The 15,266-nt window shown below is 34.7% G+C and overlaps 1 protein-coding gene across 2 annotated transcripts in view; it reads left to right on the top strand.

The window, feature by feature from the left end:
* The window catches only part of LOC143249622 (glypican-5-like), a 137,111-nt gene that overhangs the window by 90,789 nt on the left and 31,056 nt on the right, over positions 1-15,266 (top strand). Inside the window, exon 5 of one of the 2 annotated variants that reach the window (XM_076499798.1) lies at positions 10,663-10,798. The exons of the other annotated variant lie outside the window; for it this stretch is intronic. The gene's annotated coding sequence lies outside the window, so the exon portion shown is untranslated. Of the gene's footprint in view, positions 1-10,662; positions 10,799-15,266 lie in introns of those variants that run through there. 2 annotated transcript variants of the gene reach the window in all.

Here is a 15,266-nt window from a genome sequence, read left to right as displayed (position 1 = left end):
TCATTATGCAATCTGACAAGTGTGGTTTAAGAATTGGCGGTAGGTGGTATTGAGTGCCTGCCTTCCATTAAGGCTAGCACAGATAACCTAGTGGAGCTTTGTACGAAATTCGATTAGCAAGCGTCACCTGACTGTTACAATCCATGTATCCACCTTTTATCGAGCTCTAGCTGACTACTGTGCATCTTGACAGTAGGCCTGCAGCGTAGTTTCCATTGCAAAGGCTTTGTCGTAAGGATTCATGCTCAAAACACAGATCATGGTGTATGAAGATGGTGGTTTTCCAACGCTTATTTCATCAACAGAAAATACACAGGCGCTGCTTTTGGCGACTTGACCCCTTCATTTTACAGCTGTTTGAATTATGCGACGGTTGAACTTGTGTGTTGTGAAAGTAACTTATCTACACGTGATTTCTGTGGCTTTACAAGTCAGAAATCATTTCTGATTATGTCGCCATTGTTTCTCAGGGCATATGACGGCTCTCATCACTGATTTTCGTGTTCGTGTATTCTTTCTTGTTACAAAACGCCGCATTTTACTTTTCATAATTAGTGTACAACTTGTTACATGTTTGTTTGTTTTTTTCTTGATGGTCCTGGTTTCCTAAAATTATTCATATTCCTTTGTTTTGTAACAGCACTAATTACAAGGAAAATTCTAAACTCCGTTCTAAACACATCTTCATGATCTAAGTCTATTGATTTTTTTAAAATCAAAACAGCTATTATATACCCTTCCTAACCTAAGAGACGCTAATTAGTCTAAAAATATAGTTCTGATACATATTGTTCTATTGTGATTTTAAGTAGGCTTTGGCTGCAACATAGTTTGCTGATTTTAAAATTCACGATACTGTTTCAATGAATTTTTGTTACTCGATTCAGTATCCATGTTGCGCCATCGACTGTGTGTGTGTGTGTATATATATATATATATATATATATATATACACATTGGTAAATTAATAAGAAAGAAAGTTCGTAACAAGTCATATAATTAGAATCTATAAACATATTGAAATGGTACGTTCGCCTGTGGTTTAGAATAACATTTTCAATTTGATTGTTAATATCGAATTTGTGATTCTGACAACATGCTTCTATATTTAACCCTGATAATAATAAAAATGGCGTGTTTATCTCTGCTGCTTCGCGCCAAAAAACCTCCGATAACCGACCAATCAATAATAAAAACACTGCTGTTTAAGGCACAAAGTATAACTTAAAGTAAAAGTTACAAAGTGAGTCACGTGTATTACTAGTTACCAATTTTGATGTATAGGCTTGGTTCTGATAGACATACAAATTTCTTGCAATGAGCCATCATTGTGCTCAGAAAAATGGCGAAGATTGTTTCTTGTTTTTACATGCATCAAAAAGTGCACACAGGTGTCTTGCTGTTATTGTGTGTCTCAGACGTTTTCTTTTGTACTGTTGCTTATATGAGCTTTTTTTTGCATATCCTGTTTATGGTAAGCCAGTTGTACAAGGTGGGCAGACAGCCAACTTCACTTGCCATACCAGTCGGTTCACTGTAAACAAAGGATTCAGAAGTGTCAGTACCGCCTGATTTACAACAAATAGAGGTTAAGACAATGATAGTCACTTTAGAATGAAAATAACAACAAACGCATGATTATGTAGTAAGGAATGCAGTGTACAAGTGTACTTTTAGTACTTTACATAGAGTTATAAAGATTTATATATAATAATTTTAACATTTCATTAAAATGTAATGAATATCTAATATTATTTAAACCAGTTTAGATATCATGTGATTGTGTTTTTAGAATGATAATATTTCAGCTTACAAAATAAGGGAAGATTACAATTACCCATTTATTTATAGACAAACAAGGGTTGATAAAAGCTATAAATCTGGATAGGTTTTATTTTCATTGTTAATTCCAGTTTATATGGTTTGAATTTTATGGTATTTAAAGCGAACTTGTAGTTTTCTTTTTCTTTGTTACCCTTCGTCTTCGCTTTTCATTTGTGCCGAGCACGGTTTAGTGATGAGCGTGCTAGACGGTGGATCTGAAGTTCCATGTACGCGACCGGTTATCGCCAAAAAAAATAAAATAAAAATCGAGTTCCGCACTTTGATGTATTATAAGACTGCCAGTCGAATAGTCCTGTTTTGTCAGGGAAGAGTAGCTCAAGAGTTGGCGGTGAGCGATGTTTGCGAGCCACCTTTCGTCTATCATTTCAGAATTAGGGACCGCTAGTATAATAAACATGGAGTAGTTAGCACGAAATCCAACAAACGAACAATCCGTTTCTTGAATACAGATAAACACATCAATGGCATCCGCATTTAATAGACTTCTTAACATCAGCGTTACTATTACTGAATCGTGATCGTAAAGTTCAATTGTCCGTTACTCAGTGATTTCCGCTAGCACGCATTATAAAAGTGATTAATGAACATCTCCGTTGGTTTCCACTGTTAGCTGCTGTCATTCTAATATTCGTGTTTTCCTGAACGTTTCAACACTTCTCATTTCGTGAACATGTGATTAATATAGTTCTCTATGTGACCGTGATCTTTAATGCTTGGTTGCAAGACCATTCTACAGTAGACGAGGGCTATGAATGAAATACAAGACGTTAAAACGGCCAGAAATAGAACTGTGGGGAATGAACTTGTAATAAACCTTAATGCTAAAAGTTTTATACGATGAGTTGTGGGGACGTTTATCCATAATCTGTTCTTACACTTTGAAGAGACGTTTAACGGACATCCTTTTTGGAGAGGTTTGTTTTCAGGTCGCACATTGAAGGAGTTGTTTTTAATGTCGGTTTATCTTCAGTTCTAAAGGCCACTGACACTGCTACTTCAACTGAAATCATAACTTTGGAGATATTCCAGATCCTTTTGCTAATGTGTTGTTCATCAAATATATGCAAGGCATTGACTTCCAAAATAAAAACAAAAAAAGACGACCAAAAGAAGAATCAGGGTTAGCATTCATTGATTGTATGGTCAGATAGTAGCTGATAACAGTCTTCTGTTTAGATGGTTTGGTTTCAGTTTTCTTTGTTCCAAACTATTTACTGCTACATTCAAGGATTCAGTATCTACTCGATCTACAGACTTAACGTTTCCACGAAATTTAACACAATTTTAAATACCTTATTTGTTTGAAAAACAACTTTATTTGTTTCGATATAGGTAATTTACAAGAGGCTGACGTCATACACGATTTCTATTTATAGAAAATGTCTTTGTAATACATCGAAGAAAAGATAACAAAGTTTTCACGTGTATGTTTGTGTAATTTAGAGGAAAACACTTCGCGACAAAATTCATTTGGTCAATCTTGTGCACTCGTAACCTTGAGTTGCTGTTAAATGGATGTCTATGAGAGATATGTCATGGGCTAAATGCCAAAATTTTGTTTATCCTTCAGCGTTTGTTATTACTATACATTCTCTAATGAAGTGAAATTGGATTTGGTACCAAGGGTGAGTTAAAAATTGTTATCAGTGGTAGATGTTTATGATTAGTTATTCCAAGTATGATTAACAGTTAAAAAATGACAACAAAGAATAAATGAAAGCAATTTGAAAATGAAGGGGTAGCGGAATGAAAATATTTTACCAGCTCCACACACACACACGCATGTTAACTACTATTTACATTTTCTTCGTTTCAAAACTTTAATCACGTCCTATAAAAATGATGTTTCACATCCGGCGCTGCTTCCTCCATCATCGTTTGTGCTCATTTTGGTGGCTGTCATTATGTTTAGTGTTCTACATGGTAATTTTATTGTAAAAACATCCATTGTGCATTGTGCATTCTACATGGCAATATTTATTGTGTGAACATCCATTGTGCATTGTGTTCTACATGGCAGTTTTATTGTGAAAACATCCATTGTGCATTGTGTTCTATGTGGCAGTTTTATTGTGAAAACATCCATTGTGCATTGTGTTCTATATGGCAATTTTTATTGTAAAAACATCCATTGTGCATTGTGTTCCACATGTGAATTTCTATTGTAACAAGCATCCACAGACCCTTCTCTCACCGTAGGTAATCTTGAATTTCAGGACAACGTTAAAACAGACCAAATGGGCAATAATCCAATGAAGCTTCACAAATAGATTTGGCAGATATGTTATCAAATAGGATTGCTGTCATTCCCTTTTCTTCCATCACTATTCTTATGAAAGTAGTTATTGGTTCGTGGTGTGATTATAACGTCTTGGCCTTCGCAAATTTCAAATTCTTACCTGCTATCTTGTGAACAGTAAAATGTGATATGCTCAGCTTCATCACATTAGCTTTCTGAGTTAGAGGATTCTCTTGTTTATCGACGCTCTTTACTTGAAGAAGGAGGGCGTTGCTACGGATTAGGTTTGGGGCGTCGTTTCGGAATTAGTTGTTGTCGGAAAGCTATTTGATCTGCTAGTTATTTTGATTCCAAAAATGAAATTGAACATTCCATTTTTTTTAAATGCTATGTCCTTTGGTTTTTACAATGTTCATTGATTTATTTCCACCCTCGGAAGGCTATTGTGGCGAAACTGCAGTCAGGTGGTCTGGAATTCGTCGTAAAGTAAATATATTAATATAGCGTGATAGTAACATCTGCAGCGACATGTTACCACATTATCATATTCAAATTAGTAATAGAAAGTTGGACTGTTTGTTATTTGAGGTGATTCTTAAAGTTAACAGACTTTTCATCCACAGGCGATGTGAGCGAATAAAAGCAAATATTCTGAGTAAAGCTGACAAATGTTTTCATAGTAAAAATACATTAAAAAAAGATAGCAATAAAGTAGTTCAAGTCGTACATGAGGCTTTGATTGTGGCTTGCTCTAACAAAGTTGCACGTGTAGTAAAACCACGAGCTCATAAAAACAGATTGATGAGAATCAACAAGATACATTTCTATGGAGGGTAGAACGTGGTTTGTTAAAGATATAAAATTTAAACCTGAATAACAGCTCTTACGAAGCTATGGCCAGGTGGGTTAAGGTGTTCGACTCGTAATCCGAGGGTCGTGGGTTCGAATCCCCGTCGCACTAAACATGCTCGCCCTTCCAGCCGTGGTAGCGTTATAATGTGACGGTCAATCCCACTATTCGGTGGTAAAAGAGTAGCTCAAGAGTTGGTGGTGAGTGGTGATGACTAGCTGTCTTCCCTCTAGTCTTGCACTGCTAAATTAGGGATGGCTTGCACAGATAGCCCTCGTGCAGCTTTGCAGTAAATTGAAAATAAATCAAACCACTTTTGTTTATAATTTATGGCTGGTAACATACTATTGGGTTTTATACATAAGCTGGTATGCTTACCTTTATGTTTCTTTATAGAGAACGAGATTTCTAGATTATTACTACAACAAACATGTGTTATAAGAAATCCCACGTGCAGTTAATAGCTTTAATTTTGATTGATTAGCCAACAATATCTTAGATTATGTAAGAGGAACGAAGTAAATTAGGGGACAAAAGTATTTGTGACAAGACAAAGATATATGACTGCATTGTTTAAAACAGAATGAACAGTCTCTGTTGATGAGTACTGAAAGATAATACGTGAGGCCGACAAAACTAGGTAATAAGATGCAAGAAAACTGAAACAAAGTTGCATGGGATATGAGTTAACACCACGTACGTAACATAATAATACATAATATAATTGTTCGTTGGCTAAATGATACAATAAACACTGAGTTTTATCACTTGAGCAACAGGACAAGGTATATCAAAATGAGCACAGCTACAATTAGCAGCAAAACTGTAGATTTATAGTGTAACTAGTATTTCCCAAAGTGGGTGCCAAGGCCCCCTTGAAGGCTGTGAACCTTTTTCTGAAGGGGAGCTCGCTGCTGAATTAATTTTAAATTTAAATAAACAATACGGCGTTAAAAATATGGTGAATTAATTAACCGAAAGTGTAAAAAATTAAACTTTGACACCATCGTATGATGACATATCTTAAGTTTACGATTTCAAAGATGTTTGGTGAAGGAAAAACGAATAAAAAAGTACGAAAGTTAACTTTGAAAGATTATATCTACACGTGTTCAATCAATGTAGATGTAATGTCATTGATATTTTAACCGTTTTTATTTCTGGTTTGAAAGGAGGAGGGAACTTGCAAATAGTCATTTTCTCTGTGCTCTATATACTGAAATTGAGATTTCAATAACAGCGCGTGCTCTTAGTATATCAAGGTTGAGACTGGTTCATTATTTCACTAATATATTCATTAACCTCAACGATAGTTTTTTTGCTGTTTTTTTCACACACATACGTAAATAACTATAATTCCACCATAATGACCAGAGTATTTAGTCGGAAACAACATTTCAGTACAGTTACTCTAAGTTCTATAGCTTTAAACTTAAAGGGATGTATATATGTATGTATGTGTGTGTGTGTGTTAACAAAATATCATAACTTAATCATATTTATCTGCATAATATTATTTGAGAACGTTTCCAAAGATAAAAAACAACAAACTTTAGTTATATCCAAATGAACAGAAAAACTATTTTAATGTTTTCTTACATCTTTTTACGATGTCTTGTTCCTTACTGTAACAACTCTTAAACCGCGAGTTTTATACTCTAATGTTCAAATGAATAAAATATATGATTATAACAGTGAGCTGCTTATTTATGTATAAACTCAAAAATAACATTAAGAGTACAAAAGCAGTGGCCCGGCATGGCCAGGTGGTTAAGGTACTCGACTCGTAATCCGAGGGTCGCGGTTTGGAATCCCCGTCACACCAAACATGCTCGCCCTTTCAGCAGTGGGGGCGTTATAATGTAACGGTCAATCCCACTATTCATTGGTAAAAGTGTAGCCTAAGAGTTAGCATTGGGTGGTGATGACGAGACGCTTTCGCTCTAATCTTACCCTGCAAAATGAGGGACAAATAGTGCTCTTGTAGCTTTGCGAGAAATTCAAAACAAACCAAAACCAAACAAAAGCAGCACATATCGGAGGAAATGCTAACAGCAAACTCGTATATTAAAAGGAAGTTATGTAGTTTTCAGTCAGATACAAAGGTATTCATATCTCTTTTTATATATGAACTAGACCGTTTAACGCTGGTGTGTCGTATCAGCATACCCGTGGATATCAAATAAATAATATGGCCAATAAAACTATGTATATATTATGAAAAATGTTGTTCAAGAGCGAAAAAAAGTTTAATTTGTTACTGTAGCACTTTTCGCGCAAAGCTACATGGAGGGCTATGCGCTAGCCGTACCTAAGTTATCAGTGAAAGAATAGAGGGAAGACGGCTGGTATTGCCACTCGCCGCCAACTCTTGGGCTATTTTTTTACTAACGAATAATGGGATCGACCTTAACTTATAACGCTCTCACGACGAGCATGTTTGGGGGGACGGGGATTCGTACTCGTGTTCTGCAGGCTGCAAGTCGATCGCCTTAACCAGCTGGCAATGCTAGATGTATAGGAATAATGTGAAAACGAATAAAGATAAGAAAATGTCTCGACACAAAATATCGATTTCTTTTCTTTCAATAAGAAGTATAGTTTATTTTTGCGAATCGCTTTACAAACGAAAGTTAATAACAAAAACACACAATTATTAGACGAAAAGAAACCTTTAATTCTATTTTCGTGTCGTGTCCACTTTGCCCCAACCACCTGAACTTGAAAAAAGATAAAATATTGTACAAATGACTGAGTTATGTAAAGTTACTGACTTATAACGTTTAAATCTGGGTTTGGATTCTCGTGGTAGAGGTCTATTGTGTAGCTGTGCGTTTAAAGAGTGCTTTAAAATCCAAATGAAAAACAAATATTCAAACCTGTATCTGTACCATACCTAAATTAAGTGGAATAAACAACAAATAACTGTATAAAGAGTAAATAGAAAAACCTGAAGTCAAGGATATTAAGATGGTAGTTTAACTAGAACTCAGTGAAAGATCAAAATTTAAGTTCTGAAATCGGTGCATTATTTCTATCATAAAATGTGTTAATGAAATATTGAGAACACTTTATCTCACAATATTAACAACTCCATGCAACAACTATAAGTAGTGAGCGTAATTTGGCGAACTCAGGTAAGCCAATGACTGAAAATTATTTTGAGTCTTTAATGTACTCGTTACTCGAAAAGTGCGTTTTGAGGTCACGGGAGTGTTGAAAGAATGACAGTCAAATCCCATTATTCGATCAGGCGAGAGAAACCCAAGAACTGGTGGTATGTGCTGTTCTTTAAATGACCCCCCTCAAGTCTCTCAGTTCATAATTATGGATTCCTATGCGTAGATAGCCTTTACATATCTCTACACAAATTTTTGAAACAAAGTATGGTCACTCGTAAAGGACGTAGCGTGTACGTCAGTATCTATGCATGTAACCAAAACTCTTGCGCCATCTATTGAATGGCACTGCACACAAAAATATCCATAAATAATTTCGTTCTTTGGGTATTCAAGATTTAGACAGTTACGAAAAATTACTGTGGTTTGTGCAACAACCTTTCTATATGACAGAAGACAGTTCTATATAAAGGCATTCTCCTAAAAACAAGAACACAACTTTCACTAGGACTGTACATGAAGGTTTGATTATAATTTTATTGATCTAATTTGTAAATATAATACTGAGAAACTGGAGTTCTTAAAAACTTCTATATTTTTAAATAAATAGTAACAATTTTTATGTATAGGTAAAAACATTACAGTTTATATCAGTACAACTTGTGAAAAGTGTGTGGTTTTAGCACTGAATCATTCTGATGCAATTAGATACGTAGGCCTAAAAAGCACAATCCGAACACTTTTCTCTTGCAGTACTTCCAAGAAAATTAAAATCATTTTTTAAAAAAATGTCCCCATTTTCTAATTTTTTGTAAATGAAGTTTGAATTCTACATTTATTAATTACTAGTACAAATATTACCCGTAAGGTGTCGTTTCTCCCATTGAGCTTTAATTTAGGGGAAAAAAGGTGATTCTCAAATTATATATCTTATATGAAAAAAAATACAAATAATGTTAAGCTTTTGTGTAACACGAATTGGATAAATAGGATGAATAACTGTGTTGAGGAATGGTATTAATTGGTTAAGATGGTTAGACCTTGAATATGCCTGAACATATGTTGTTATTGTTCGAGATATTAGAAACAAACATTTAATTTTTTCCAACATTCTTTATTTGATAAACGATATTAATTTTGAGCAGTCTTCTAACTGAAAAACTCGTGTCTGTGTCGGAGTAAATTCGAAAATAATAATCCAGAAACAAAAGGGAGTCAATTTGGCAGATTTGACAAATCTCCTCCCTCGGTCTACATGGATCGAACTATCTATATGTGTATGTATATACATGCATAAATACCCTTCGAAACACACAAAAACGCATATGTGCTTTAATCACCATGTGCAAATACACCATTATTCAAGATATTCAGGCCCGGCATTGCAAGGTGGTTAAGGCACTCGACTCGTAATCTGAGGGTCGCGGGTTCGAATCCCCGTGCCACTAGATATGCTCGTACTTTCAGCCGCGGGGGCGTTATAATGTGACGGTCCATCCCACTATTCGTTGGTAAAAGAGTAGTCCAATTGTTGGCGGTGGTTGGTGATCACTAGCTGCCTTCCCTCTAGTCTTACACTGGAAAATTAGGGACGGCCAGCGCAGATAGCCCTCGTGTAGCTTTGCGCGAAATTCGAAAGCAAACAATCAAGATATTCAATCTTCGTAACCAGTCGAATTGATTGCTGACGTACATACAGACCGTCACTGGATATCTAGGTGGTAACATTAGATTCTAACTTTTCACTAATTAATATACATACTAAATCTAGAAACTTTTATTTTCCAAGTATCGACTTACTACGTTTAAAGTGAATATACCTTAGTCACTTGAAAAACACTGTGTTTTCCAAGTGTCTAGATTAGTGTATAGTTCTGTAATTGTCAGTTACTGTGTGAAAATCGTGTTTTTCTAACGAGTAAGAAGATATACCTAGTAGCACTCGAAAACTTAGTTGTTGTTTTTATATTTCGCTCTTCTGTCTGTCAAATTTTATTTGCTCTCGTGATGCGTATGTTTATATTGTTAGACACTGAAGTTTCGAATTTGTACTTTTTAGCTATTCCCTATTCTACTGCACTTTGTAGAGCAAATGGAAGACTAACAGCATTCAAAGTTTATATAAACACGTATAACGCACAACAGTTGAAATTGGATTTTTCTCTTGTTTTTTATGCTCGTGGGAAAAGTCATTGAAGTGGTAACTATAAACTTTAAGGTTCAAGTGGAAGTAGACGACAATTTTTTTTTAAATTATTGAACCATTTCATGATTATTAATACGTACAAGTTTTGGTAAAGTTGAGTGATAGAACTTGATAAATAAAACTTGGTACGAAGTGTTCAGCTAGTATTTTTTAAACAAAACAAAATAATTTCCTATATAAATTACAGGAATGTTTTTAATATTGTTTCTTTTCTTCTCACCTACTTGTATGGCTATAATTTTCAGAATTCCAGGGTGGATAAATTTTATTGAGAACCACGACATGGGTTCACTTGTATAGTTTCCAAGTAAAAGTTTTCTGTGAAGTTTAGTTACTTTATAATGGTAAAGAGGAAAGAATAATCTTCTGGTATTCTTTAAACATTCATTTTCATGCTCAGCAGTAAAACAAGATGATTAATAATCCATAGAAAAGGTTCTAACGTATGTGGAGCCTGAAAATAGCAAAGGAAATTGCGCTCCACAGGAAGCTTGGAAGTTGAAATGTCAGCGTGAAAAGCAAGTGTCCAGTGCAGATGAGTAAGACTGCTTGTATAATTTACTTCTTAAGAAATGATTTATTAATAAAGATGTGACATTTTACTAATAACAACCTATAATTTCATCCATTCCCCTTGAAAAAGAACCAACTACAAAAACTTCTGCTTCTGGTAAGAAAGAGAATATTTTCTGTATAGTTCAATCTCGAAAGAGACAAAGGCCACATACAGAATAATATATGACACGAAACTGTTATCCGGTAGTATAAAAAACACTTATCTGTATGATATTCTATTATAAGATATGTTAATACATAGGCAAATCTGTCATTACATAATAGGTAGTTCAAAAAAATGTCAGGTCATCAACTTGACAAGGCCAACTTGTTTATCACCATGGTGAGAAGGACCAGTGAGAAGACAGCAACAACTTAGACTGTAAAAGTAACAAGATACCAGGGTTATGATACGACTTAACGAGGGAGGCCTTTTTGGCTCAAACCACAATTAAATCTATAAAACTGAAGAAAAAAATAATCTAAACATACGTTGCTGAGTAGTTCTTGTTCTACTCGCCCTGGTGAAGCCGTGAGGGCGAAACGTTGGCTTGCAATAAAAAATTTTTTTTATATAATTAAATGGAGGGTAAAGACTTTCTTTCTCTAACTTTATTGCCAACATGTCTAACTCCCTGCAGTATGCTATAGAAATGTTAAATAAACACATCTATTTAACATTTAAATAAACATATCTATTTAATGTTAAATAAACATATCTATTTAACATTTAAATAAACATATCTATTTAATGTTAAATAAACATATCTATTTAACATTTCTATAGCATACTGCATTGATATATTAGACACTTATATCAAGAATGATGCTCGGAACTTGCGGCTTGGGCGTCGTTGGATCTTCCAGCACGACAATGATTCTAAGCACACATCGAAATATGTGCAATCCTGGTTGCAGAGGAACCATATAAGCGTTCTGGAGTGGCCATCGCAGTCACCCGATCTCAACCCAATTGAAAACGTTTGGCATGAATTGAAGACCAGGGTTCATCAGCGTCATCCGAAAAACTTGCAAGAGTTGGAGGCCTTCTGTAAAGAAGAATGGAAGAAAATACCAGTCGAGTACTGTAAAACGATCATGGAGGTCTATGAGGAGAGATTACGCCAAGTAAAGGCTGCACAACTGACCATTAAAGTAGACGCACAAACCCTCCTATGTTTGGTTATTTGTTTATAAACAGTTTATTTGTCGTTCAATTTACATTAAAAAATTATGTAAAAATGTGTTAGTATAATATTTATAATACACTATACTTTCATTATCCTAATCGTGATACTTTTTAAGTTATGAGGAAAAACTAATCACGACGCAGGGGTACGAACATTTTCTGTCGTAATTGTAGAAACGGCTCGCGCAGATAGCCCTCGTGTAGCTTTGCGCGAAATTCAAAACAAACCAATTATTCGAGCAGGCATAAAACGAAACATTAGAGCATTAGCATGATTTAAATTGAGCTGGTTATCTTACAAACGGAAATACGTTTTCAAACATAATCTCTGTTTTGCATAAATTTATGTGGCATGCGTGTGTCTTATTTCATGGTTCTGTGAAACAGATCGTGATATAGAATAAAGAATCTTATATAGTCATTTCTCGTCTCTAACTTGATAGGTATATTTCACAAAAATAAATGTATTGTAGGCGGAAGGAAATATTGTGGAAATATTTCTAGTTTGTGGATGTAATGAAAATATTAGTTGTACAGTGAAAGCTATTACAATACAATGTACATCAATACGTAGCATACATAATGATGTTTCTACGCAGAAAGTACAACAGTGGATGTTGTAAAAGTTGAATAAAATGGTAAATAGTTTTGTTTTACAACGTTAATGACATGGCCAGCTCAACCATTATGCTTGTTATAGCCATGTAGAATCTATAATTTCCTGATAAAACCTGGAGTAGCGCAATTCTATCTTTCCAAAAATTTATTATTTCAGTAACTATTACTCTTTATGGTTTATTACTTTTACAATGTCAGTTATTTCAACTAAAGGCCTTTTCTTACATTTATCGCACCATTGCTCGTTCTTCTATCAGACTTACGGCAACTTCCTTCTTTTATAAAATTCAATCTCAGAACCAGAATATTACAGTAAATACTGGGTTAAATCTACCTACGTGCACTGTTGTTTGTTAAGTCTACTTCTAGATGTATACATTTCCAGTGAGTAATGTAGACGAAGTTCGCATAACTAGAATCATTGTTTGTGTTTGACAATTCTTTAAAAAAGTATTCTCTTACGCAAACTTTTCTCTTATCAGTGAGCCGTAATCAATAAGAAAGCTGAAAGCATTTTGATCAGGTAATTTCTCAATCACACATATCGTAATTAATATGACTTATTCTTTTCAATCTTTATTTATCCTAAGTCATAATCTTTAATATTTTTGGTTAATATAGCAAATAAATAAAGGAAGTTTCATTAACTAGACGTGTAGAAATCCGGATTATCTTTTGAACTGGAAATGGAAAAGCTAATTTAACTTTTAACATCAAGTGATGAAGGTGATTATATGTGTGCATATGTAACTGTTAAACAAAGTTGTATTTGTTGAGACAGTATATGTGTATCGAATGTATAAAATAAATGTAAGTTTGGAGTGTTCAGTCGTAATTTTTTTTCTTTTTGTCTTGTGTGTAATATTAGAAACAATTCTTATGTTCTAATATAAAATCCGATTACTTGTGATTACACAAATCGAGTCGCGGTATGTCTGTGGGCTTAAAACGCTAAAAACCGGGTTTCGATACCAATGGTGGGCAGAGCACAGATAGCCCATTGTGTAGCTTTGTGCTGAATTAAAAAACAACAACAACAAATCGAGTTATTTGAAAAGGAACATAAAACGTTACAGGTGTTATATGTGATCTTGCGATCTGTTGTGGTTGTGTAAAGCTTTGGGGATGGGCCAACTACAAAAACAGACGTCTGACTGTCTAATGCAGGTATGTCGTTTTCGCCCACTGTTTGTATTCTAGTTGATTACGTCATACCTACTTGCGATCAAGGAGGGGGACAGTGTTCTTGAGAAATCCGTATCATTGCTTATTACAATTTCTCTTTTATCAACAGGTATGTCTTGTGTGTGCACGCTCTTACATTTTTTCCTTTTTAATTTCCCACACTCCTGGATTTTATGTTTTGATTTGTTCCTACTGGAGAACTGTGTCTGAAGAAGGCGAAACCGAAACGTCGCTCCCCCGTTTCATTTGACAAACAGATGTAGTCCATTCTCAAACCTAGAATTTTGGGAAACTGAAATAATCAATCAATTCGAATTATTCACACCGATATTTTAAAAAGAGTCATTCACAAAATTTCAGAAAAGAAACAAATACTGCCCGTTTGTTTGCTTTTTAATTTCGCGCAAAGCAACACAAGGCCTATTGGAGCTAGCTGACCCTAATTTAGCAGCGTAAGATTAGAGGGAAGACAGGTAGTCATCACCACCCACCGACAACTCATGGGCTACTCTTTTGCCAACGAATAGTGGGATTCACCGTAACATTATAACGCCCCCATGGTTGAAAAGACGGGCATGTTTGATATGAAGGGGATTCGAACCCGACACACTCAGATTACTAATCAAGCACTCCAACAACCTGGCCAATCCAGTCCGTGTAAAGAGCCTACTTCATACGAGGCTTGAACAACTCTAGATCTTAAACATTCTGTAAAACAGAAGATAGTAAGTTGACGATAGTTAAACTGTAGAACGATATCACATGACTATAACAACGTACATGTCTTAAATTCCCGTTTACTACTTATGAAAGCGCAATACCTAGTTATAAATTTAACACAATGTATAGGTATTTTCAGTTCTTATAACTATGTGTTAAATTACAAGTTAATCGTTGTTTTTGTTCTTTTAAATTGTGTAACAAGCGCTTCGCATTTCATACATTGCACGTGAAACGTTACAACACACTTATGTTTTGCTTTGAATTCGTATTTACGACCTTTTCAGTTTAATTCAATCCAGAAGAAGTGTCTTCAAACACACCCTAGTTATCAGGTTTCCTGTTTTGTAACTGCTAGTTCAGTGGAGGTATTTAAATTTTTTGACTCGTGTCATTTGTCCAATCAATAAAAGTTTCTGCCACCAGTGACAGGAAAAATATAAGTTAATCTATCAATCTAAACTATTCCATGTTATTAAGAAAAACGAAAGTTAATTGTACTAAACTATTGCTAAAGCTCTGAGCTATTTAATTGCCCATAGCGAAAAGTAATTGTTGAGCAAAAATAACATACGATAAATCTATATTTTTATTCTTTAAGTTACGTCACATCTTGAAATGTCAAGTATAGTGTGATTAACTCTTAACGATTTAATGTGGAATATCCTGCTCGCGAAATAAGATTTGACCTGAACATTATTTTGGACTGTTCTCCCATCATTTCAAAAGTGAATGTTGCA

This window comes from Tachypleus tridentatus, chromosome 1 (genome assembly GCF_004210375.1).
Source record: "Tachypleus tridentatus isolate NWPU-2018 chromosome 1, ASM421037v1, whole genome shotgun sequence".
NCBI classification, from domain to species: Eukaryota; Metazoa; Arthropoda; class Merostomata; order Xiphosura; family Limulidae; genus Tachypleus; species Tachypleus tridentatus.
The sequence above is the reverse complement of the archived record's forward strand: the minus strand, read 5'-3'. Positions and strand labels throughout refer to the sequence as shown.